The 24,122-nt window shown below is 43.9% G+C and overlaps 1 protein-coding gene across 1 annotated transcript in view; it reads left to right on the plus strand.

The window, feature by feature from the left end:
• The window catches only part of enox1 (ecto-NOX disulfide-thiol exchanger 1), a 305,533-nt gene that overhangs the window by 117,406 nt on the left and 164,005 nt on the right, over positions 1 to 24,122 (plus strand). The gene's annotated exons all lie outside the window — the stretch shown is intronic.

Here is a 24,122-nt window from a genome sequence, read left to right on the forward strand (position 1 = left end):
GAGATAATTGTGGCTGCTGAGGGAAGGTAAAGCCAAAGAGCAAAAGAGAAGCCAGACAAGAAAGATAGAGGACTGGAAAACTTTTCAAAACTTGGAGAAGACAACTAAGAAGATGATTAGGAAGGAAAAGATAAATTACTAAAAGAGATTAGTAATAATATCAAAGAGGATACTAAAAGCTTTTTTAAATATATAAAGAGTAAAAAAGTGGCCAAACTAGACATGGGACCGATAGAAAATGACAATGGAGAAATTGTAATGGGAGACAAGGAGATGGAAGTGGAGTGAAATTAATATTTTGGATCAATCTTCACTGTGGAAGACATTAGTAGATATTAGTCTGCTCTCTGGGCTCTCTCGGAAGAGAAGTGAGTGCAGTCAAAATTATGACAGAAAAGGTGCCAAATAGTCTAAGGGTAGATAAGTCTTCCAGACTGGATGGAAGGCAAGCTTAGGTTCTGAAGGAGGTAGCTGTAGAGATTGTGGAGACATTGATAATAATCTTTCCAAAATCAATGGAGTCTGACATGGCTTGGAGGATCACAAATGTCACTCCACTGTTTAAGAAGGGAGCGAGGCAGCAGAGAGGAAATTATAGATCTATTAGTCTGACATCAGTGCTTCGGAAGCTGCTGGAGTCGATAGTCAAGGATAAGATTACGGAATACCTGGTGGTGAATAAAAAGATAGGCCAAAGTCTGCATGGTTTCCTTCAAGGTAAATCATGCCTGTCAAACCTATTGCAATTTTTTTCAAGAGATCACAAGTAGGATTGACAGGGGAGATGCCGTGGATGTGGGGCATTTGGATTTTCAAAAGGCCTTCGACAAGGTGCCACACATGAGGCTGCTAAACAAGATGAGAGCTCATGGAATTACAAGAAGGATAGATACTAGCATGGGTAGAGCATTGGCTGATAGGCAAGAAACAGAGAGTAGAAATAGAGATCCTATTCTGGTTGGCTACCAGTTGCCAGTGATGTTCCGCAGGGGTCAGTGTTGGGGCTGCTTCTTTTTACGTTGTATATAAATGATTTGCATTATGGAATAGATGGTTTTGTGGCTAAATTTGAAGCTGATACCAAAATAGGTGGTGGGGGAGGTGATGATGAGGATACCAAAAGGCAGGTATTTCATTAGTCAGGGTATCAAGGGTTATGGGGAGAAAGCCAGGTAGTGGGGCTGAGTGGGTAGATGGATCAGTTCATGATTAGAATGGCGGAGCAGGCTCGATGGGCCCATGGTCTACTTTTGCTCCTAGATCTTGCGATCTTGTTGATCAGGAATAGCAAGGAAGAGGGCAGTAGCCTGAATAAAGAGTGGAGAGAGTGGGAAGAGTACAAGCTAGCAGGTGATTGGTGAATACAGGTGGGAGGGGACAGAGGGTAGGTGGGGGAGGAAGAAAAGGGGTAAAAAGTAAGAAGCCGCTGGAGGAACTCAGTGGGTCAGGCGGCACCTGTGGAGGCAAAGGGTTGGTGGATGTTTTATGTCAAGAGCTTGCATCAGTCTGATAGTTTTGTAATTCTTCTTGTTGTTTTCGTTTTGATCATTCCAGATTAGTAAGGAAACTAAAATCCCACAGTCCCTGTACTGGGTCTTGATGGTACATGATCTCACTCTCGTGAATCTTCTTTGTGACAACTGACAGGAGGAAGGTGAAGAGAGTGTGGCGAGTTGGGATGAGTCTTTCAATATGTTGGCTGCTTCTCCAAGGCAGTGGGAGGTGTAGATGGAGTTGATGGAGGTGAGCAGGATGTGTACAATGGTCTGAGCCACGTTCACAACCCTTCGCAGTTTCTTGTGAGTTTGCGTGGAGCAGTATCTGTCTCACGCAGTGATGCACCCTGACAGGATACCTTCAGTGGTGCATCTGTAGAAGTTGTGAAGAGATGGGGGAAATCTGCCAAGTATCTTCAGGCTTCTGAGGACATGAGGTGTTGCTGCACATTGATGTAGGTGGACCAGAACAGGTCACAGGAGATGTTTACTCCTTAGAACTTAAAGCTCTCTGCTATCTCCATTTTATCACCACGAGCTCCACCTTCTTGCAGAAGTCCATGACTAGCTCCTTGGTTTTGCTGACATTGAGAGAGAAGTTGCTGTCCTGACACCAAACCACAAGTCCCTCCATTTCCTTCTTTAACATCTATTGTGTAGAAATAGCAATTAATGGCAATAAGCTGAATCTCACAGAAACTTCAGGAAACTGTAATTTGCTCAACAGGCCATATGTTGGAACTCATCCCAATTAGTGAACATGCAGACAATTGGCTTCTGAATAAAATGTTGCATGAGGTGTTACATTCATTGCACTATTCTCACCTGCCAGGTAGGGGCTTATCTAGGGTATGGCAGGCACGGCATGTGCCCTGAGTGCCACTTCAAGATGGCGCCACTTGAAGGGGATGCCACTGAGCCAGCACCATCCCCCTCTCAGCCCACTCCCCACCTATCAGCACCACTGCCACCCTCCGTCAGCACCACCGCCACCCCACCCATTAGCACCATCACCACCCGTATGTCAGAATTGCTGCCACCCCCATCAGTGCCATCCCCATCACTGCCCAGTCACTGCTACCACCCCGTCACCGCTGCCCCCGTCACCGCCTCTCCCATCACCGCCATCCCCGTCACCACCCCCCTGACATCCTTCCTCATCCTCTCATCTGCTTTCAACTTATACAATGCCAAATACAACATGGTGGCCACCAAGGACAACTCTCACAAGACCTCATTGCCATTTATTTTAATGTATAGGTCACCTCTGCATCGGTGCTATTTTTCATAGCTGCCAAGGGATCTCTGGATAGGTGGCTGAAATCCTGCCTGCTGGACACATAGATTGGTCTCCACCTATTGTTCAGACGAACCTGATGTTATCACACTTGGAGTATTCTGCAGTTTTGATTGGCCAGCCATTGAAAGGATCTCAATGAGTTAGAATGGGCTGCAGAGGAAATTCACCAGGATGTTGCCAGGACTAGACAAGTTGAGTTTGAGGGAGAGGCTATGTCTTTACCCCCTGGACTGTAGGAGGGTGAGAGGTGACCTTATAGAAGTTTATGAAACCATGGAATACTCGCCAGGTAACTTCTTTAGAGCGAGAAGAGCAGTTCATGTTGCAGGCCAATGACACTATCTGACCTGTTGAAATAACAGTGTTTTCTGATTTATTTCAGGTTTCCAGCATGTGCAAGCTTTTATTTATTTGTCATCAATTGGTATCTGTTTAGCCCTAGAGGCTCAATATGGATGTTCCACACAAGTCTGGAGTCTTCTCAAACCTTGTATGAGTGCAGTTATGATCAAAACTGATTCTTTTGTGATGAACACTCTTTCCTCAGGCAAGGCTCCCTGGAGATTCCCTGCTTTATTGGATAATGTGCATCACCAGATAGATTGGAACGGTGAGCACAGTGAGAAGCAATCTCACCCACTTATTCTGGCAGAACCCAGCCTGATCTGAAAGGCAGGTGAATTTGTTGACATGGCCATGATTCCATCCACTCCTACAGAGAGCACCACAGCATGGAAATCAGGCTGTGTTGTGATTTATTCTATTTTGAAGGCCTATGTGTGTGGGAGCTGGCTGACAAAGGCACCATTGATCAATGCAATAGGCTTTCAGCATTAAGGGAAGTGGTGAATAAGAATGCAATGGATTTAAGGTAGTGACAGCTGCTTCTGCTATAAGGGAGGGCAGCCTGAATCATTCAGATGTTCAAACCTCAAGGAAGAACCAATGGCGAAGTCATCAACAACAGTTTGAACAGCAGCTATGAGAGCTAGAAAATAGAGAGTTGGAGCTGTGGATGAAGTTGAAAATGTATATATCACCTAAGTCGCAGACAAGACCACATGATTTTTTAAAATCAGCTCAGGAAAGGATCCCAGCGTGAAATGTTTACTGACCATTTCTACCCATGGACGCTGCCTGACCTGCTGAATTTCCTTGGCTAAACTGCACTATTGCTTGCCTGTCTGTTGAAGTGTTCGGAAGCGGGAGGAGTTGCATCAGTATTTGTTTGGGAACATCAACATCATCGTGTAAGGCTGCTTGGGACCTCAGTACTCGAGCTCCAGGCTTGGATGGCCTTCTGAATTTGAGAGGGATAAGGCTCAAGGAAATAGGGAATTGCTGCTGGTGTGTGGGCTAGTGGGAACCACGTTAGAAAATCCTGACCAATAAAGTGGCCACACCTTGGTATTCTGTGCCTAGTCCTGTCAAATAAACATGACGTGCAACTGATTAGAGTCAGGTTAAGTGTGCTGAGTACTGACTATGGAAAGAGCAGAGTTAGAGCTGGTTTCATTCACAGCAAGTCCAACTGTGAATACCATTTACTTATTTATTTTTCTCCTTTTATTTTTTATATTTCTGGTTTTTTTTTCCCCCTTTTCTTATGTGTTGTTTCTATTTAATTTGTTGTTAGTGTGTTTTATATGCCTGGAAAGCTGCAACAAGTAAGGCTTTCATTGCATCTATGCATTGTAATTATTTTGAATGTGATATTTGAATTGAATTCAGTTGAATTGTTTTTTTGTTCCATGCTTTGCTTTGCTTGCTATCTAGGCAAGTGAACCCATACTCAAGTGCAGCAGGTAGTGCTCTCAGCACCCTCTCAATCTCAGTTCTGATATCTGGCTCCCAGAAGCCAGTCTCCAGCAGCTCACGATTTGCATAAGTTCTTCGACTGCAAGTTGCCAGAGTCTTCCAGTTGCTGAGCCCCTCACTTGTCTGATGCCGTGGTGGCCTTCCTTGTAGGGTCATCTCCCATGCTTCTCCTTCTCAAGCAGGGACGTTCTTCCTGTTTCTGGACCCCTGCACTGGCTCCCAAAGAATGCAACCCCTCGTGGTGCACTGCCCAGCACAGATGTCGCCATCTTGGACATAGACCTCAGTAGTGCAGAATTTTTTTTTAAACTCCATCAGCTCCTTTAACAGGCTGTTTAAAGCCTATACAGAGCCATTGGAATAAGTACTGGCAATAGGACCCTGTGGAGCACCATTGTGTCTCCGATCCCCACTCTCCCTGGTCCACACCAGCGGCAACACTGCTGTTAACTCATCTCCAATCTTTTGATTCGTCTAACATTGTTTGAATGAACAGGAACAATATCATTAAGCATATTTTGCACATGATTACTCATTTCTCCATAGTACACAACATTTTATATTAATAACACACATTATGTTGCCCAGTCAAGTTCATGGTGGGAAGCTGAAACATCATGCTCACAATCTTATTAAAAGGTATGGTGAGGTTGCCACTAATGGACAGATCTCAGCAGCATTCCTTTGAGCAGATCGAGCTGACAGGGTTGGCCCTTATCTCCAGGACTTTTTTGTCTTGGCAATTGAGTCCTTGGCAAAGGCAATTAGACAAGACCTGGAGATATTGGGTTTTATGGTGGGTCAGACAAACCACAAAATTAATCTTATGGCAGGCAATTTAATCCTGTATTTCACTGATCCGATTAATTCCCTTACTTAATTACAGATTCTATTAAAAGCTTACGGCAAAGTTTCAGTATACAATGTAAACTGGGGGAAAAGTGAAATCATCCCACTAACATGTTTTGATCACATTGAGTAGCAGCGAACAAGTCCATTCAAATGGCTCTTGAGCAGCATCAAATACCTTGGAATAAAGGTGGATGATGATCTTCAGAATTTATACAAACTCAATTACCTCCCACTACTTAGTGAAATTGAAGACCTGAGTAGGTGGATGAATTTGCCCATCATTCTAATTGGCAGGGTCAACTGTGTAAAAATGAATATATTGCCAAGATTGCAGTATCTTTTCTAGTCCTTGCCCATTCCACAACCTCAACCCCTTTTTAAAACTCTTAATAAGCATGGTAGACCATTTATTTGGAACTGTCTCTCTTTCTTTTTGGCTTGGCTTCGCGGACGAAGATTTATGGAGGGGTATGTCCACGTCTGCTGCAGGCTCGTTGGTGACTGAAAAGTCCGATGTGGGTCAGGCAGGCACGGTTGCAGTGGTTGCAAGGGAAAATTGGTTGGTTGGGGTTGGGTGTTGGGTTTTTCCTCCTTTGTCTTTTGTCAGTGAGGTGGGCTCTGCAGTCTTCTTCAAAGGAGGTTGCTGCCCGCCGAACTGTGAGGCGTCAAGATGCACGGTTTGAGCGAGATTAGACCACTGGCGGTGGTCAATGTGGCAGGCACCAAGAGATTTCTTAAAGCAGTCCTTGTACCTCTTCTTTGGTGCACCTCTGTCTCGGTGGCCAGTGGAGAACTCGCCATAGAACACGATCTTGGGAAGGCGATGGTCCTCCATTCTGGAGATGTGACCCACCCAGCGCAGTTGGGTCTTCAACAGCATGGATTCGATGCTTGCGGACTCTGCCAGCTCGAGTACTTTGATGTTGGTGATGAAGTCATTCCAATGAATGTTGAGGATGGAACGGAGACAGCGCTGATGGAAGCGTCCTAGGAGCCGTAGGTGATGCCGGTAGAGGACCCATGATTCGGAACCGAACAGGAGTGTGGGTATGACAACGGCTCTGTACACGCTGATCTTTGTGTGTTTCTTCAGGTGCTTGTTTTTCCAGACTCTTTAGTGTAGTCTTCCAACGGCGCTATTTGCCTTGGTGAGTCTGTTGTCTATCTCTTTGTCGATCCTTGCATCAGATGAAATGATGCAGCTGAGGTAGGTAAACTGGTTGACCGTTTTGAGTTTTGTGTGCCCGATGGAGATGTGGGGGAGTTGGCTGATGGAGGACCTCAGTTTTCTTCAGGCTGACTTCCAGGCCAAACATTTTGGCAGTTTCCGCAAAACAGGACGTCATGCGCTGGAGAGCTGGCTCTGAATGGGCAACTAAAGCGGCATCGTCTGCAAAGAGTAGTTCACGGACAAGTTGCTCTTGTGTCTTGGTGTGAGCTTGCAGGCGCCTCAGATTGAAGAGACTGCCATCCGTGCGGTACCGGATGTAAACACCGTCTTCATTGTTGAGGTCTTTCATGGCTTATTTCAGCATCATGCTGAAGAAGATAGTAAAGAGGGTTGGTGCGAGGACGCAGCCTTGCTTCACGCCGTTGTCAATGGAGAAGGATTCGGAGAGCTCATTGCTGTATCTGACCTGACCTTGGTTTTCGTGCAGATGGATAACCATGTTGAGGAACTTGGGGGGGCATCTGAGGCGCTCTAGTATTTGCCAAAGCCCTTTCATGCTCATGGTGTCAAAGGCTTTGGTGAGGTCAACAAAGGTGATGTAGAGTCCTTTGTTTTGTTCTCTGCACTTATCTTGGAGCTGTCTGAGGGCAAAGACCATGTCAGTAGTTCCTCTGTTTGCGCGAAAGCCACACTGTGATTCTGGGAGGACATTTTCGGCGACACTAGGTATTAGTCTATTAAGGAGAATCCTAGTAAAGATTTTGCCTGCAATGGAGAGCAGCGTGATTCCCCTATAATTTGAGCAGTCTGATTTCTCGCCTTTGTTTTTGTACAGGTGATGATGATGTCATCACGCAAGGTACCTAGAATATCCATGGAAAGGTTAACATGGGATTATAGGTTAGGAGGCATCAGGTTGTCTATTTCAAAAAGTATTATTTGGCAGCTTAAATGAGATTCATTTCTTTTTTTAAATTTTTTTAAATTTTTCACACTATGAACCATATTAACCAAAATACACATAAACATTTCCCTCTTGAATATACACAGTATCATTTTCTCCCCTTATTCCCCCCTCCCTTCCCTCCCTCCTTCCCACCCACTAAACGTTCAACATATACAATACAATAAACCCATTAAACAATGTCATCACACGGGGGGGGGGAGGGTTAGACTAATTTTAAATTAGACGATTAATGTTGTGTTATAATTATTGGGGGGGTTAATTTGTGTAGTTTAATGATGTAGTATTCTAATTTTTATTATCTTCTTTTTTATTATTTCTTTAAATGTAATTTTTATTTTATTCATGTCATAAAATTTTAAATAAAGTTTAAAAAAAATGTCATCACACAATGAAAATAAACAAGAAAAATGTGTCATTTACTTTTACACACTGGGTCAGTTCATTTTGTCGTCTTCTCATTCTATCATTTTAGGGGGTGGAGGTCCGCGGTAGGCCTTCTCTGTTGTGTTTCGTGTATGGTTCCCAAATTTGTTTGAATAATGTGACATTATTTTTAAAATTATGTTATTTTTTCCAGTGGAATACATTTATTCATTTCTATGTACCATTGCTGTACTCTCAGGCTCTCTTCTGATTTCCAGGTTGATATTATACATTTTTTTTGCTTCAGCTAAAGCTATCATAATAAATCTTTTTTGTGCTTCATCCAAATTGAGGCCTAGTTCTTTACTTCTTATATTACTTAGAAGAAAGATCTCTGGATTTTTTGGTATGTTGTTTTTTGTGGTTTTATTTAATACTTGATTTAGATCTTCCCAAAACTTTTCCACTTTCTCACATGCCCAAATTACAATGAGATTCATTTCTTGAGAGGGATGATACCCCCTCCTGGGTACAAATTGGATTGCCCTCTCTAAAAGAGAATGTGTATAATGATTTCATGCATAAATGGAATTCCAGAATTATAGCCAGCAGGACAGACAACCCCATTTTAAAACACATGGTTAAAATATGGTGCAAGACCTGTGGACTGAAAAGAGGATTGTCACCAAGGACACTTTTAAGACAGAATGAACTTATAGCCATGACTTTGAACAATAAAATTTTGGAAACCTGGAATCATAAGGGGATAAATGTCCGGATGATTGTTATGAAAAAGGACTTGTTGTTTGAACAGCTGAAGAAGAAATATAATGTCCAATAAGACCTTTTTTGTTACTTTCAGTTTCGATCCTTCCCTAGGGCCAATTTGGGCCCTGAAATGACTCTACTGGGACTCACTGAAAAGGAGAAACTACTCCATGAAGGAAATGTTTAAAAGTTTATTTCTAGAATGTATTTTTATTGATGAGTGAGAGCCCAAAGCCAGGTTTGCATAAATCTAGGGTGAGATGGGACTTAGACGCAACAAGTGAAGAACAACTCTGCTCAGATCTATGTCAGGGAAGTTTGTTGGCTACTATCAATGCCAGGTATAGATTGGTCTATTATAATTTTCTCTATCAACTGTACTTCACCCCAGAGAAATTACACAATATAAACCTGAATTCTCAGAGATGTGTTTTAGATGTGGTGTAGAGGTTGGTTCCTTTTTACATTCTACCTGGCTTTGCATGAAGGTGAGGCCTTGCTGGTGTGACTTCTGTGTTACCCTAAGATCACAGGAGTTGGTAGATTGCTACCTAATTCTCAAATTAAATTCATAGAAATTGCCTTAAGTGTGGCCAGGAAGTGCATAACAGTAAAATGGAAATCTGACTCCCATCTATTCATGGATAGGTTGTCTTCGAAGATAAATAGTTGCATCCCTCTTGAAAAGGTCACATTTCATCTCAGGAAGGGATATAATATGAATGGGAGGAAAGCAAGTGAAGACTCATAAAAACTCAACATGCAAAAGTGTGCATATATAAAGTAAGCATCTCCCAAGCAGAGTTCAACAGCAGAGAAATAGCCCTTTGGCCCATCATGTCTATGCTGATTCTACTAATCCTTCTATCCACATTAAGTTTGTAGCCTTGAAGGACTTGTCTAGATGCTTTTTCAATGCTGAGAGAGTACCTGCCACCACAATCTCTTTGGGACATGTGTTCCAGATCACAATCATCTTCTTTGCGAAGTAATTCCTCCTCTGATCTCCTTTCAGCATCAATCTATGCTCTCTTGTCTTAGATACCCTGACCGTGAACAAACAAATATTCTAACAATCTATCCCAACTATCTCTTCCCCTCCTAATCTTATATACCTCTGTGAGGCCACTCTTCAACCTACTGCATGTCAGATTATCTTTTCTTTCCTTATAACTAAAAGGCTACACTCCCAGACAACATCCTAGTCAATCTCCTCTCTTTCCCAAAGAGACGGAATTAAGTAATTCAACCTCCCAACCGTCTTCTCACTCTATGATCTGTGTGGGAGATGGTCAGTCAGTATTTTGCTCTTTTCTGACCATTAATACAAGTTTTTGGTCCTCTCAGTTTGAAGAACTGGACATTCCACAAGACGAAAGGTGGTGAGAGTTTCCAGAAGTTACAATGCCCACAAGTGTTGGTAGCAAAACGCAGCGGGCAGAGCAAATTGTGGCAAATGCAATTCTGTATTGAACGAGAAGGGAGAATGGGTGAGAACATAAAATATCCTTTAGCTATAATAACTGTCACATCGATTGTAATTTAAACATCAAGCCACTGAATGAGTGGGAGTAAGAAATCCTCAAGCATTGAAGCCACGTCACTGAACAAGGCTTTATTATTGGATGAATATTATGGGCGAATAATTGGGCTTATTTCATTTCTGCTAAAAGAAACGCTTGAAATATAACAGACAAAAACTCAGCTTGCACAACATTACTTTTGTAGACATTACTTTTAAAATGCCCTTTCTTTGAGGTTACAAATAATCCTGTGATAGTCAGTGTACATGTTCAAATGTTCCTTTTTGTCTTGTGCACGATGCTGTGTTAAAATAATATCTGACTGAATAGCGCCTTTGGAAGACTACACAAAAGAGTCTGGAAAAACAACCAACTGAAAAACCTCACAAAGATAAGAGCCATTGTCATACCCACACTCCTGTTCGGCTCCAAATCATGGGTCCTCTACCGGCATCACCTACGGCTCCTAGAACGCTTCCACCAGCGTTGTCTCCGCTCCATCCTCAACATTCATTGGAGCGACTTCATCTCCAACGTCGAAATACTCGAGATGGCAGAGGCCGACAGCATCAAATCCACGCTGCTGAAGATCCAACTGCACTGGGTTGGTCACGTCTCCAGAATGGAGGACCATCGCCTTCCCAAGATCGTGTTATATGGCGAGCTCTCCACTGGCCACCGTGACAGAGGTCCACCAAAGAAGAGGTACAAAGACTGCCTAAAGAAATCTCTTGGTGCCTGCCACATTGACCACCGCCAGTGGGCTAATATCGCCTCAAACCGTGCATCTTGGCGCCTCACAGTTTGGCGGGCAGCAACCTCCTTTGAAGAAGACCGCAGAGCCCACCTCACTGACAAAAGACAAAGGAGGAAAAACCCAACACTCAACCCCAACCAACCAATTTTCCCTTGCAACCGCTACAACCGTGTCTGCCTGTCCCGCATCGGACTTGTCAGCCACAAACGATCCTGCAGCTGACGTGGACATTACCCCTCCATAAATCTTCGTCCGCGAAGCCAAGCCAAAGAAGATCAAAAGAAGTGAAATAAGCTAATCATTCACCCATTAACAAAGGTTAAAGGGACTACCAGGAAATCACTGCTCGAACAGGGTTGGACGCCTTCAGATGCCCATTTCTCAGTTGATTCCATGTCCCTAGTAGGACTGCAGCACACTGCCCACAACTGGTATTGGCTGAGCAAAGTTCTCCCCTGCCCTGGGATCTCCACTTTCCGAATGGAGTGATATTCTTGGTTAGTAATTGAGTGGCTGTTGGTGTGCACTGAAATAATGTCCAGTTGAAATGTATGATGTAATATTGTATCATTTTTGGTCAGAGCAGCAATGGCTATCACAATCAATGCCCAAAGGGACAAACGTGTCCAGCTGGAAAAAGCATCTTACTAGAAATGGAGTTGTCCTGGTGATGGTCCAGGTGACTAATACAAAAGTCATAGAGGTGTAGAGTGACACAGCACAGAATCAGTCCCTTCAGCCTGCATGACCATGCTAACTATCCACCATCCAGTCATGCTAATCCTACATTGATCGATCCTGTTTTCCTCTTCGTACATTCCCAGCGAGCACTCCCTCTCCATGATTCCCCACTGAACTACACACTATGGTCAATTTACAGCGGCCAGTTTAACTTACTGATCCACTCGTCTTTGGGACGTGGGAGGAAACCAAAACACCCAAGGGGAACACAACCCGGTCACAGGGAGAACACGCTAATTTCATTTGCCGGGAGTTAGGATCAAACCTGGGTCTCCAAATCTGTGAGACAACGGCTCCACCAGCTGTACCACTGCATGTTATCCCCACCTCTGCTCAAGTGGTAAAATGAGTCTGTTCACTTTTATCAGAACATCCTACATCAGCTTAAATGTATATCCATTGGAGCAGAGAAAGATGCAGGAATTTGTGCCCTAGTTTTACAGAAGGTTGTGTGCACGCTTCTTCATTGAGCAACCGTATGCATTGGCAGCCATGACCTCATTATTCGGATGATTATTGGGGCGACTTTATTTATGCCCTCTCCTGCGGTGCTTGGTTGAAACATGTAAATCAGGAGCAAGGAAATGGGTACTTCAGGGTACAGCCTTTACATAGCCTTTTCCGGCAGAGGTTATAATCATGGATACAGGGTAAATCCTAGATTCTTGGCAGTCTGCATGTAGTTTTTCTGGACATTTTATTTTCTGAGTTACGTACACATTCTGTAAACTTAACAATAATGTCTAGTCTCACCTTCCGGCCCTTGAGCCTGTGCTACCCAAATACATCCATATAACTAGTTCCCCTACTAACCCCGTATATTTTTGAAGGATGGGAGAAAAGCAGAGCAACCAGAGAAAACCCACGCAGTCACAGGGAGAACGTAAAACCTCCTTACAGACAGTGATGGTTTCGAACCTGGGTCGCTGGAGTTGGAATAGTATCTAGTGTCTTTCAATATGGCACTGTTGAGAAATGATTCTCGTTTCCAAAGTCTTAAGTGATTGGTCTAAGTTTTGAGCATTTCTGTTGCTACCACCAGCTGCATGGACGCAGAACAGCAAAGGGTATCTGCCTGATCCTGCCATTTCTAAGTACAAGAGTATCCATTGGAAAGCTGAGTACCACACCACTGGCAAGGAAAACACCCAAGCGATGAGAGCAGTCTCAATTCAGTAATCCATGAGCAAGCCAAGTATAGAGTGTGTATTAAGCAACATTGAGTTATCCTTGATTGGAGGCACCTGTTTGATGCTGTCTCATAGCACCAATTATAAATACTGGTGCACCTAACAGCACAAACTGTTAATTGTAAGTAAATTGAACTGCCATGTCTGGTGCAGTTACAAGTTTAAGTTGATGAGTCACTGCCTAAGGAGCTGAGCTCCTTCCATTGCTTCCTGGGAGGGCTGTGTATTGTCCAGATTCTTATTATGAAGGGCAGAAGTTGTTCTACTTCACCAGGAAAGGTCAGGAGCACGTCTATTTCACTCCAAGTATCTAGACAGCAGTGTTGCCACTTATAATTACTATTGAAGAACCTCCTTTTTGCTGAAAATTAATTTTTTAACTTGTGGTATTTCTTTCATTCAATCTTTCAGTTTTAAAAAGTGCAAAATGTATAATCGTTTCACTTTTTCCTTGTGTAATCTCTGAGGAGTATTGAGTTGTCTGATTTGTTGCATTTGACTGCTTGGGCTGGGTGTTGTTAAACCAGTCAGGGGAGGGAGGAGGAGGAACCCTGAAAAGGGCAGCACCCAGATGATCAACATATGACTTCCTCTCTGTATCTTTATGATAAAATTACCTCCTTTTGTTTTCATTTTTGTTACATTACCTGTGGCAGCCCCTGTCTTGGTCTACTCCAGTCTGATTGGGGGGACACATGGTTAATTTTTTTTAATTTTGAAAAACAGCACAGTAACACACTTCCAGCCCACGAGCCTGCCACTGTCCAATTACACCTCTGCGATCAATCAACCTAGGAAACCTGGATGTCTTTGGAGGGTGGGAGGAAACTGGAGCAGCCAGCAGTAAACGATGTGGAGAACCATAGGGGAAATGTACAAACTCCTTACACACCGAAATGGATTCAAACCCAGGTCACTGACACTGTAACAGTGTTGCACTGACTGCTACACAAAGCATGGTGCCCTATTAATTTTCCCTGTTGAAACTAGTCCCAAGTGCCCTGGGTAGGTGTCTGGTCTTCCAGGTAAAAGGTGAGTCAAGACTCTCCCAACAACCTCTTTCCCCCCCCCCCCCCCCACTTTTATACTATTTTCTCCCCTCCTTGCTTCACTCAATAAAAGGATCTAACCCTGTGGATGCTGCCTGACCTGATGAATCCCCCCAGCTTTGCTTTGTTTGCTTCTAGATTCTAGCATTTGGAGTTCTTGTGTTTCTTAAATATAAGAAAGGGTCAGTTTGTCTCTGTTTATGAAATCCAGCCCATTCATATGATCAATAATTATTGGCAGTGTGACAAGGGACAGTGGTATTTATCTGGGGGGAAGATACAAGCAATAATTTCTGATAAAGGTTTTTGGACCCGAAACATTAACTCTACTTTTCTCTCCCCACGGATGCTGCCTGAACTGCTGAGTGTTTTCAGTGAGTTGTGTTTTTATTACTATCGGTAAAGGTTTGTCCTCCTGGGAGATGGCAGTGAGAGAATTACGCAGAGAAGAGATATGGAAGGGGAATAAGAGGGTGGGTCCTTGGCTTTGGGTAAAAGATGGCCTTGATGGGTGCAGAAGGCTGTGCACACGTTATCAGTGAGTTGCTGAGCCACCTGCGCTATTTCCATCACCATCTATTTCGTAGGTCAAAGGTTTTCCAAACTGGCTTTTGGTGCATTTGGAGGGTGGCATAAATTTGGGAGGCACAGGGTCTGAGGGAGGATGAGGGAGAGCAGGAGCTAAGGGAGATATGAGGTAAAGAATGTGAAAATGCAGTGGTTAAGGTCAACTATAGTGTGTGTGTATCGCATGTTAATGTCAATGCTACAAAACTAGGTCTCCAGTTATCTGAAGCACCGTTCTTTGCCATAGTCCCAAGATCTCTCTAATATGTGATGACTATCCCACATTAGAAGAAATCACAACTGATTTAAGGGGAACCCATCCTGATCAAAAAGGCACAACTGCGCCTTTATTTCCTGCACAGCATGAAGAAAGTATACCTTTGTCTCTATATATTGATGGATTTTTACTGCTGTACCATTGAGAGCATACTTACCTGTGGGATCCCAAGGTGGTATGGCAATTGTCTTGTATCAGACCGTAAGCAGTTCAGTGGGTGGTGAGAACTGCCCAATGGATTATTGGCATCCAATTGCCCACCATTGAGGACGTCTATCAAGAACGCTGTCTGGGTAGGGCAAAGAGTATCATCAAGGATGCATCTCACCTGAACTATGGACTTTTTACTCTTCTTCCATCCAGGCCGCATGATAGGAGCCTTCACTTTCGAACCAGTAGGCTCCAGAAGAGCATTTTTCCCGAGGCTGTGATCCCGCTGAACCTTAAATCGCAGCACTGAGTGGTACTGCATTCACTTGGTACTTTTATAATTGTTTGCTTGCTGAATGCACTTGTTTTTATTCACACGTAGTTATTTGTATACAGCAATATTTTTTTAAACATCTGGTGGATGCTAATTGTATTTCATTGGCTTTGTATTTTACTTGGCACAATGACAATAGGGTCGAATCTAATTTAATCTAATTAGGATCCATAAGGGACGGCCCAAAAGGTGCATCCTTGAACATTACTCGAACATCACATGAATTTCATAGTCAGGGTCTGAGGTGATTAACATAGATCTACTGTAATGCTATACTGTAATACTATAAAGATGTCTAATGTGTTAAATCACAGCCTTGTCTGTTCTCTCAGATGGATATCAAGTCATTATTTATACAGTGCAGAAACCGATCCTTTTGCCCAACTCGTTCATGCCGACCAAGTTGTCTACCCAAGCTAGTTCCATTTGCCTGTGCTTGGCCAATATCACTCTAAACCTTCTTATTCATGCACCTGTCTACGTGTCTTTGAAATATTTTAATCTTTATTTTTAAAATTTAATTTGGGGATTCTGAATGGTAACAGCACTTCCAGCCCAAGAGTTTGCACCACCCAAATACACTCGTGAAAATTAACCTACTAGCCCAGTACATCTTTTCCATGTGGGGGGGGGGGGGGAGCGGGGAAACTGGAGCACCTGAAGGAAACCCATGAAAACACAGAGAAAACTTATAAACTCCTTACAGACAGCACTGGATTCAAACCCACGTTGCTGGAGCTGTAATAGCGTAGCACTGAGCATGCTGCCCACCACTTTTCCCAAATATGTTGACAACACTCCATTAAGTAGGATTAATTTATTATAAGAACAAGTGAAAGATTAAACAAAAACACAATAAATGCTGGAGGAACTCAGCCGGTCTTGCAACATCCACAGGAAGTAAAGATAGATCTGACTTTCGGGCCTATGTTCTTCAAGGGATAAGCAAAAAGCAGGCAGGCTTCTCAATAAAGACCGAGAAAGAAAGATGGAAGAATGGGAGGGGGAGGAGTCCAGACCAACAAACAAAAGGTGTTAATTGGATATAATAAAAGGAAAGGTGAGGATTGATTTTGGCTCTGTGAAAGGAGACAAAGGGAAAAGGGGGGAAGAGAAAGCGAGAACTAGAGGGGGACAAAGATGGGGGAAGGGCGAGTTTAACAGAAACCAGAGAGATTGATGTTAATACCATCAAGTTGGAAGGTGCCCATTTGGAAGATGAGGTGTTGTTCTCAGTTTGGCAGTGCATGAGACCATGGACAGACATGTCGCCAATGGAATGGGACGGGGAATTGAAATGGCTGACCACTGGGAGATCCACACTATTGTGGTGGACAGTGCCGAAGTGCTCAATGAAACGATCTCCCAGTCTGCATCCAGTTTCTCCGATGTAGAGGAGACCACAGTGGGAGCATCGGATGAAGTGGATGGCCCCTTCAGATTCACAAGTGAAATGTTGCTTCACTTGGAAGGACTATTTGGGGCCCCAAATGGTGATGAGAGAGGAGGTGTATACAAATGGAGCATCTCCTGCAGTCACAGGGGTAGGTCCCAAGGAGATGATGGGTAGGGAGGGAGGAGTGGATGAGGAGTCACAGAGGGAGCGGTTACTGTGAAAGGTGGAGAGGGAAATATGTCTAATGGTGGGATCATGCAAGAGGTGGATGAAATGACGGAGAAGGATATATTGGATGTGGAGTTGGTGGGGTGGTAGGTGTGGCAGTGGCAGCCACACACATAGCCAGGGCAGATGTGGGTAATGGAGGATATGTGGGTGAAGGCTGAGTTGGTAGTGGTAGAAGAAACATCACGTGGTTTGAAGAAGGAGGACATCTCTGATGATCCAGCATGGAAGATCTTGTTCTGGGGACGGATGCATCAGTGACGGAGGAATTGAGAGAAAGGAATGGAATCCTTATAGGGGACAGGGTGTGAAGCAGTAGCTGTGTGAGTCGGTAGGTTTGTAGAAGTTATCTGTTGAGAGTATGTCTCCCGAGATGGAGGTAGAGAGATTGAGAAAAGGAAGCATGTTGCTAGAGATGGACCAAGTGAATTTGAGGTAAGTGTGGAAGTTGGCAGCAAAGTGGATCAAGTCGACAAGCTCATCAAGGGTGTATAAGGCAGAACCAGTCATTGATGTAGTGGCAGAAGAGTTGAAGGGCCTTGCCTGTGTAGGCCTGTAGCATGCATTGCTCCACGTAGCCAACAAAAAGGCAGACGTAGCTGGGGCTCATGTGGGTTCCCTTTGATTTGAAGAAAGTGGGATGTCAAAGAAGTTATTGAGGATGAGGACAAATTCTGCCAGCTGAAGAAGGATGGTGGTGGAAAGGGGACTGGTTGGGTCTGTTGTTGAGAAATGAAGGGCTTTGAGGCCTTTGGTATGGGAGATGGAGATGTAGTGATTGGATGTCCATGGTAAGGATGAGGTGGTCAAGTTCAGGGAAGAGGAAGTTTTTGAATTGATGGAAGACATGTGAAGTAGATGGGGAGGGACTGGACCAGGGGAGACAAAACAGTATTGAAGTAAACAGATAACAATTCAAAGGGGCAGGAGCACGCAGAAACAATGGGTCTTCCAGGACAATTAGGTTTGTGGATCTTGGATAGAAATAGGTAGTGTGGGGTTGGGAAACAATAAGGTTGGAGGCCATTGCCAGGGAAGTGACTGTAAGTGATGAGCTCAGAGATAGTGCGCAATACAGTTTGGATGAGTTTTGGTGGGGTTCTGTTGAAGGAGTAAGTAAGAGGAGGTTCTGAGAGTTGTCATCTGGCTTCAGCCAGATAGAGGCCAGTACGTCAGACCATAACAGTGCCAACCTTGTTTGCGGGTTTGATGGTGAGGTTGGGATTGGTGCAGACAGAGTGGAGGACCAGGCATTCTGAGGGGGTGAGATTGGAATGAGTGATGGGAGGGGAGTCGATACAGTTGATGTCTCGATTGCAGTTGGAAATATAAAGGTCTAAAGCAGACAGAAGACTGGAACATGGTGTGCATGAGGAGGAGGAGGAAGAAATTTTAAAGTGGGAGAAGGGATCTGAGGTTGAGACTCGTGGTTGTGGAAGTAGGCATGGAGATAGAGCCAATGAAAGAAGAGTTCAACATCACAGGATGCATGGAACTCATTGAGGTGGGGATGAAGGGAAGTGAAATGGGGTTGAAGGTGAGGCCTCTCCTGAGGACAGAGCATTCTGTCTCCAAGAGGGGAAGGTCAGAGGGGGATGGTCAATGGGGTGGAGGGTATTGGAGAGGGGAAGAGAATGAGGTGAATCAGGAGGTGGAGGGTTGGAAGGATCCAAAGGGAGGGAATAGGTTAGGGAAGTCAGAGGGTGAAGGAGGAAGTGAGAGGGGTCAGAGAGAGAATACACAATGGAGGATCGGTTATGTGGGCCGCCAGGGCCAGGGTGAGAGTTTGCATCGGATGCTTGGAATAATTAGGATTAAATAAAATCAAGAAGGAGTTCAGGTTAAGAGCACTTTGGTTGAACTGATTTGTACATTGGTGTAGTAAGTGAAAGTTTAACACCATGCCTTTCATGGGCCCAATAATGGGTTATCTTTGACTGTTTATTCTCTGAATGAAAGTTCATCCAATTCAAACATGCTCCCAATCCATACCCAACCATCAGAACTGAAAGGAGCATTCATACTCATTATTTTTCCAAATTTATATTATTTCTCATTCATGGCTTGAACTTCAACTCTTCTCAAGGAGACACGAAGCAAGAAAAGGTTGCAGTCTCCATTAAGCTAATTTATTTTTTCCTCAGGCAATGTTTAACACACCAAGATCTAGCGTTCTCTCATTTAATTTGCTCAGGGCAAGTTAAATATTTAGAGTCATTAGCTTAGAAATAGGTCATTCAGCCCATCGATTCTATGCTGACTATCAAGCATGCCTTACACCAGGCCCACCTACATCAATTCTTCACCTGTACAAAAAGGGCAATTTACAATGGCCATTTAACCTACTGATAGATCATCTTTGGATCCCAAGTAAGTCAGAAAAGCGTCACATATTTATTTATTTCTTGATTGCTGCTGGTAGTGTACAATGAAAATACAAGCAAAAGAGCAACAGGTGATAAATTGTTGGTGTCCAACTGCCTATTAAAGTCAGCAGGCCATGTAGCAAGTGTGGAAAGATAAACAGAACTGAAGTGTCTGGTCGAAGATCCCTCGTCAGAACTAGGAAAGAGAGAAAGCAAGGATGGGAGAACAAAGGAAATACATGTGATAGGTAAAGACCACAGTTGTCCAGGTGACAGGATTGATTTTAGGGCTGGCAAAGATCATCTGACAACATTGTGTTTCCTGAACAACCTCAGACTCCAGCCTATCACCATCTGTTCTCCCTGCAATTTAAAATAGGCTTGTTCTCTTAAATTCCAAGTTCTGCTGAAAGGCCATCAACCTGAAACGTTGACTGTTTCTTTCTTCACAGTTGCTGCCCAATCTAACGGATGCTTCCAACTCATCAAGTTTCCACCTTTGCTGATTTTCCCTCCCTGGATGGAGCCCCCTCCACCGTTGTGGTCCCAAGGATAGACTCCCCCTTCCCCTAGCACTCTCTTTGAAGGGTCTTGAACTTGGAAATTGCATTGTTTGGGAGATTATATAGAAGCTGTGTTCAAATCCCTTATACCTGTTCCCTCCAGATAGGCATTAGTGCAAGGGCCTACTGTGTAAATACCTTATTGATGTTAAGTCCTCATCCTAAATTTGTCAATATTATACACTTCCCCATCATCCACCCACTGTCAAATTGTGCGGGCTCTGCTTTCCATGTTTTTTGGTAATCTTTCTCTCCACTTTCAAGTCAGTGTCTGTAGATTCACAGACACATCAAGGAACAACATGGTTTGACTGTAGAAAGTTGTGTGAAACCTGCAACTGTTGCACTCCATCACTAGAGCTGTCAAATACATGTGCAGCCCTGTGTGTCAGAAGGATTTTTCTCAGCTTTAGATCAGAATTGTTTCACTCACAGTTGTAGAAATAATTAACCACAAAAAAAGCACAATTAAATTGTTGTATCTTGGAACTTAGAATGGAAGGATTACTGGTACAAACTATCTTTTTTTCTGTATACAAATACTCATCCCAACATACTCCCACTAGAGTCCCAGTACATGATTACACTTCTAAATGGCTATACAGTACTTTTTTATTCATCAAAGAGATGTGAGTTTCATAGACTGAGCCAATATTTAATTGCCCATCCCTAACTGTCCTTGAAGGTGCAGGTGAGCTGCCATGTTGAACTGCTGCAGGAGGGGGAAGACTCACGATACTGTTGAGGAGAGTGTTCCAGGATTTTGGCAGTGAGGGAATGGCAGTATATTTGCAAGAAAGGCTTTTGACAAGATCTCCTATGAGGGACCCGTTCAGAAAGTCTTGAGACATGGAATCCATGGAACCTTGGCTGTGTGAATAAAAAAAAATTGGCTTTCCGATAGAAAGCAGAGAGTAGTAGTGGAAGGAAAATATTCTTCCTGGAGGTCAGTGACTAATGGAGTCCTACAAAGATCTGATCATGGGGCCCCTGCTCTTTGTGGTTTTTTTAAATAAATGACCTGGATGAAGAAGCAGAAGGATATGAAGGTTGGAAGAGTTGTAGATGGAGCTGAAGGTTATTGAAGGTTACAAAAGGATATAGATAGGATACAGAAAAGTGGCAGTTGGAGTTCAATCCAGATAAGTGTGAGGTAATGCATTTTGGGAGATCAAACTAGAAAGCTGAGTACAGGGTTAATGGTCAGTTACTTAAGAGTATGGATGAACAGAGGGACCTTGAGGCCAAAATCCCTCAAGGTCACCACACACTTGATAGGATAGTTAAGAAGGTCCCAAGGGATGCTGGGCTTCATTAATAGGGGGATTGAGTTCAAGAGTGAGAGGTCATGTTGCAACTCTACAAATCTCTGGTGATACCACACTTACTGTGTTCAGTTCTGGTCACCTCATTTATAGGAAGAATGTGGAAACTATGGAGAGGGTGCAGAGGAGATTTACCAGGATGTTACCTGGATTGGAAAATATGTCTTATAAGGCAAGGTTAGCAGAGCTGGGGATTTTCTCTCTGAAGCATAGAAGGGTGAGAAGAGACTTGATGGAAGTCTACAGATTATGAGAGGCATCAATAGGATGGACAGCCAGTGCCTGCTTTTCAGGGCAGGAATAGCAAACACCAGAGGACACGAGTACAAAGTGAAGGGAGACAAATTTAGGGGAGACACCAAGTGTAAGCTTTTTATGCAGAGAGTTGTGGGTGCCTGGAATCCCTTGCCAGGGATGGTAATGGAGGCTGAAACATTTGGGGCATTTAAGAGACTTCTAGACAGGCACATGGAGGGAAGAAAAATAGAAGGTTTTGGGTAGGGAGAGTTTAGTATTTTTTAAAGAAATATATGGGTTGGCACAACATTGAGGGTTGAAGGGCCTGTACTGTACTGTTCTATGATCTATGTGTGGCTTGAAGGCAAGTTCCAGGTGGTGGTGTCCCTCCTTGCTTTTGCTGCCTAGTCCTAGTTGGTATAGGTTGAGCATTTGGAAGATGCTGTCTGTGCTTCATCTAATGTTTTGTCATGCTATAGCCTCTATTCCTAATTCGATAACTGTGGACTTGAGATTTCAATCCATTAAAATGGGCCCTAAGTGTGCAAGGATAAGTGGTTTTGTGCATTGTTTACAGGCCTACAGCATGACAACGCACAGAAGGCCGAGATCTTTTACAGGGTAGAAGAAAGTCAAAGTGTGCGCGCGCGCAACACACACACACACACACACACACACACACACACACACACACACACACACTTTTGATGAACTTTGCTGAAGGCGTTTGGGATAATTGGCTAATTTGTATTTAAGCCCAGTATTATTGTGGGCAGAACCAGCTTGCATTGCTTCAGTGGGTTAGTGAACACAGTGATTATCCACAACATCCATCCGGTTGGTTCGATATTGCAATGTAGCAGCAAGATTGAACAAAAACACAAGGGTTCCTTCTCCCTCTCTTCAACTTCATTATTAGCTAACACCATACCAAGTTCATCAGTGGTATTTATTGTCAGTTCATTCTTTTATCAAAAGAATTGATGTTTGGGAGTAAGCTGGACTGTGCTGGAGTACAATTAGGGACAATTTTACTGCAGTAACACCAGCTGGTCCAAATATTGTAATAAGAATGGGATGGAGCAGGTCAGAAAGTGGCTCTGATCACCTGCATTTAAATCCAGGAATCAGGAAGTTGCTCTCTGATTTTCTCTGCTCGTGCATAAGTTTATGACCCTTGCCTGCAAACAAAGTGATGATGTACATAAAAGACCTGAAATTACATTAGATGTCCTACCCACACAGCTGGAAATTTAGGTCACCCCCATTAATTATACCAGCAACCTTTACAAGGGTAAATTTTTCCAGTGTGCCATCTCCTTCATTCAGCTTTCAATTCCTAGACAAAACAAGAAACTGCTGATGCTGGAATCTTGAGCAAACCATGAGAAACTGGAGGGACAGAGGGCATTCCTGGAGAGAAATGGTCAGTCAATGTTTTGAGTCAGGACCCTATATCGCACGAAAGGAGAAAGGGGCAATATCCAGTCTTTATTGAGGGGGTGGAAGCTGAAGAGGAGCTAATTAATAGGCAGTTTCTTCAAAGACTATTATTACATGGCTACAGTATCCTATGCAAGTCATCCCAAATATTTATTCTTTTTGATTATTTATGTGATCATTATGTATATTGTGTGCCCACCATGGTCTGGAGAGCCTGCCACATTGACCACCGCCAGTGGGCTGATCTCGGCTCAAACCGTGCATCTTGGCGCCTCACAGTTCGGCGGGCAGCAACCTCCTTTGAAGAAGACCGCAGAGCCCACCTCACTGACAAAAGGCAAAGGAGGAAAAACCCAACACCCAACCCCAACCAACCATTTTTCCCTGCAACCGCTGCAACCGTGTCTGCCTGTCCCGCATCGGACTTGTCAGCCACAAACAAGCCTGCAGCTGACGTGGACATTTACCCCCTCCATAAATCTTCGTCCGCGAAGCCAAGCCAAAGAAGAAATATGTACAATCAGATGTTAATGGACTTAAACGAACACTTTTATTTTTGGTGTATTTTCCCCCACGTTTCATCCCCTCTCTTTATTTTGCTTTGGCACCTGATTTTCTATTGAATTCAGTGTTCCAGCTTGGATTGGCCAAGCTTCTCAGGTTGGTTGAAGACGCATGGTCTGGCTTGACCTGCTGGTGGGTCCCACATCCAAGAGAGGGCTGTACTTTCGGATGGCTCAATAATTGCAGTGATGCAAATTGCTATTCTAACGCCTTTGTCGGTGTGTTTCCTTGTCAGCGGTTTTATTGCCTCGGGGGAGGGGGGGGGGTCATTCTCCAGAACCGCCACCGTTAGCATAAACTTACTGGCAATTTCGTGACAAGTCTGAGGAAAGGGCACGAGGTGTCCAAACCAAGCTCTGCAGTTGTCCAGGACCAAAGGGGACCCTTCGGCCTACTTCTTACCTCGAATTCCGGCGAATAATTAACCTGCACGATTTTGGACGGAGCACCCGAGGGAGAGCGTGCAAAACTCCACACGGGGAGCATCCGAGGTCAGGATCGAACCCGCGGTCTGGCTCCATCAGCCGCGCCAATCACTGGAGACAACCAGAAGCTGGAAATCTTGCCTCAGGGAAAGCGGCTTGATTTGTTTCTGTTAACTTTTGGGGGTGGGTGTTGAGTCTCTTTGAAGGACGAATCAAAAGGAAAATGCCAGGGGAAAGCAGCGTGGAAGTGGC

The sequence above is a fragment of the Narcine bancroftii genome, chromosome 7 (assembly GCF_036971445.1).
Source record: "Narcine bancroftii isolate sNarBan1 chromosome 7, sNarBan1.hap1, whole genome shotgun sequence".
Lineage (NCBI taxonomy): Eukaryota > Metazoa > Chordata > Chondrichthyes > Torpediniformes > Narcinidae > Narcine > Narcine bancroftii.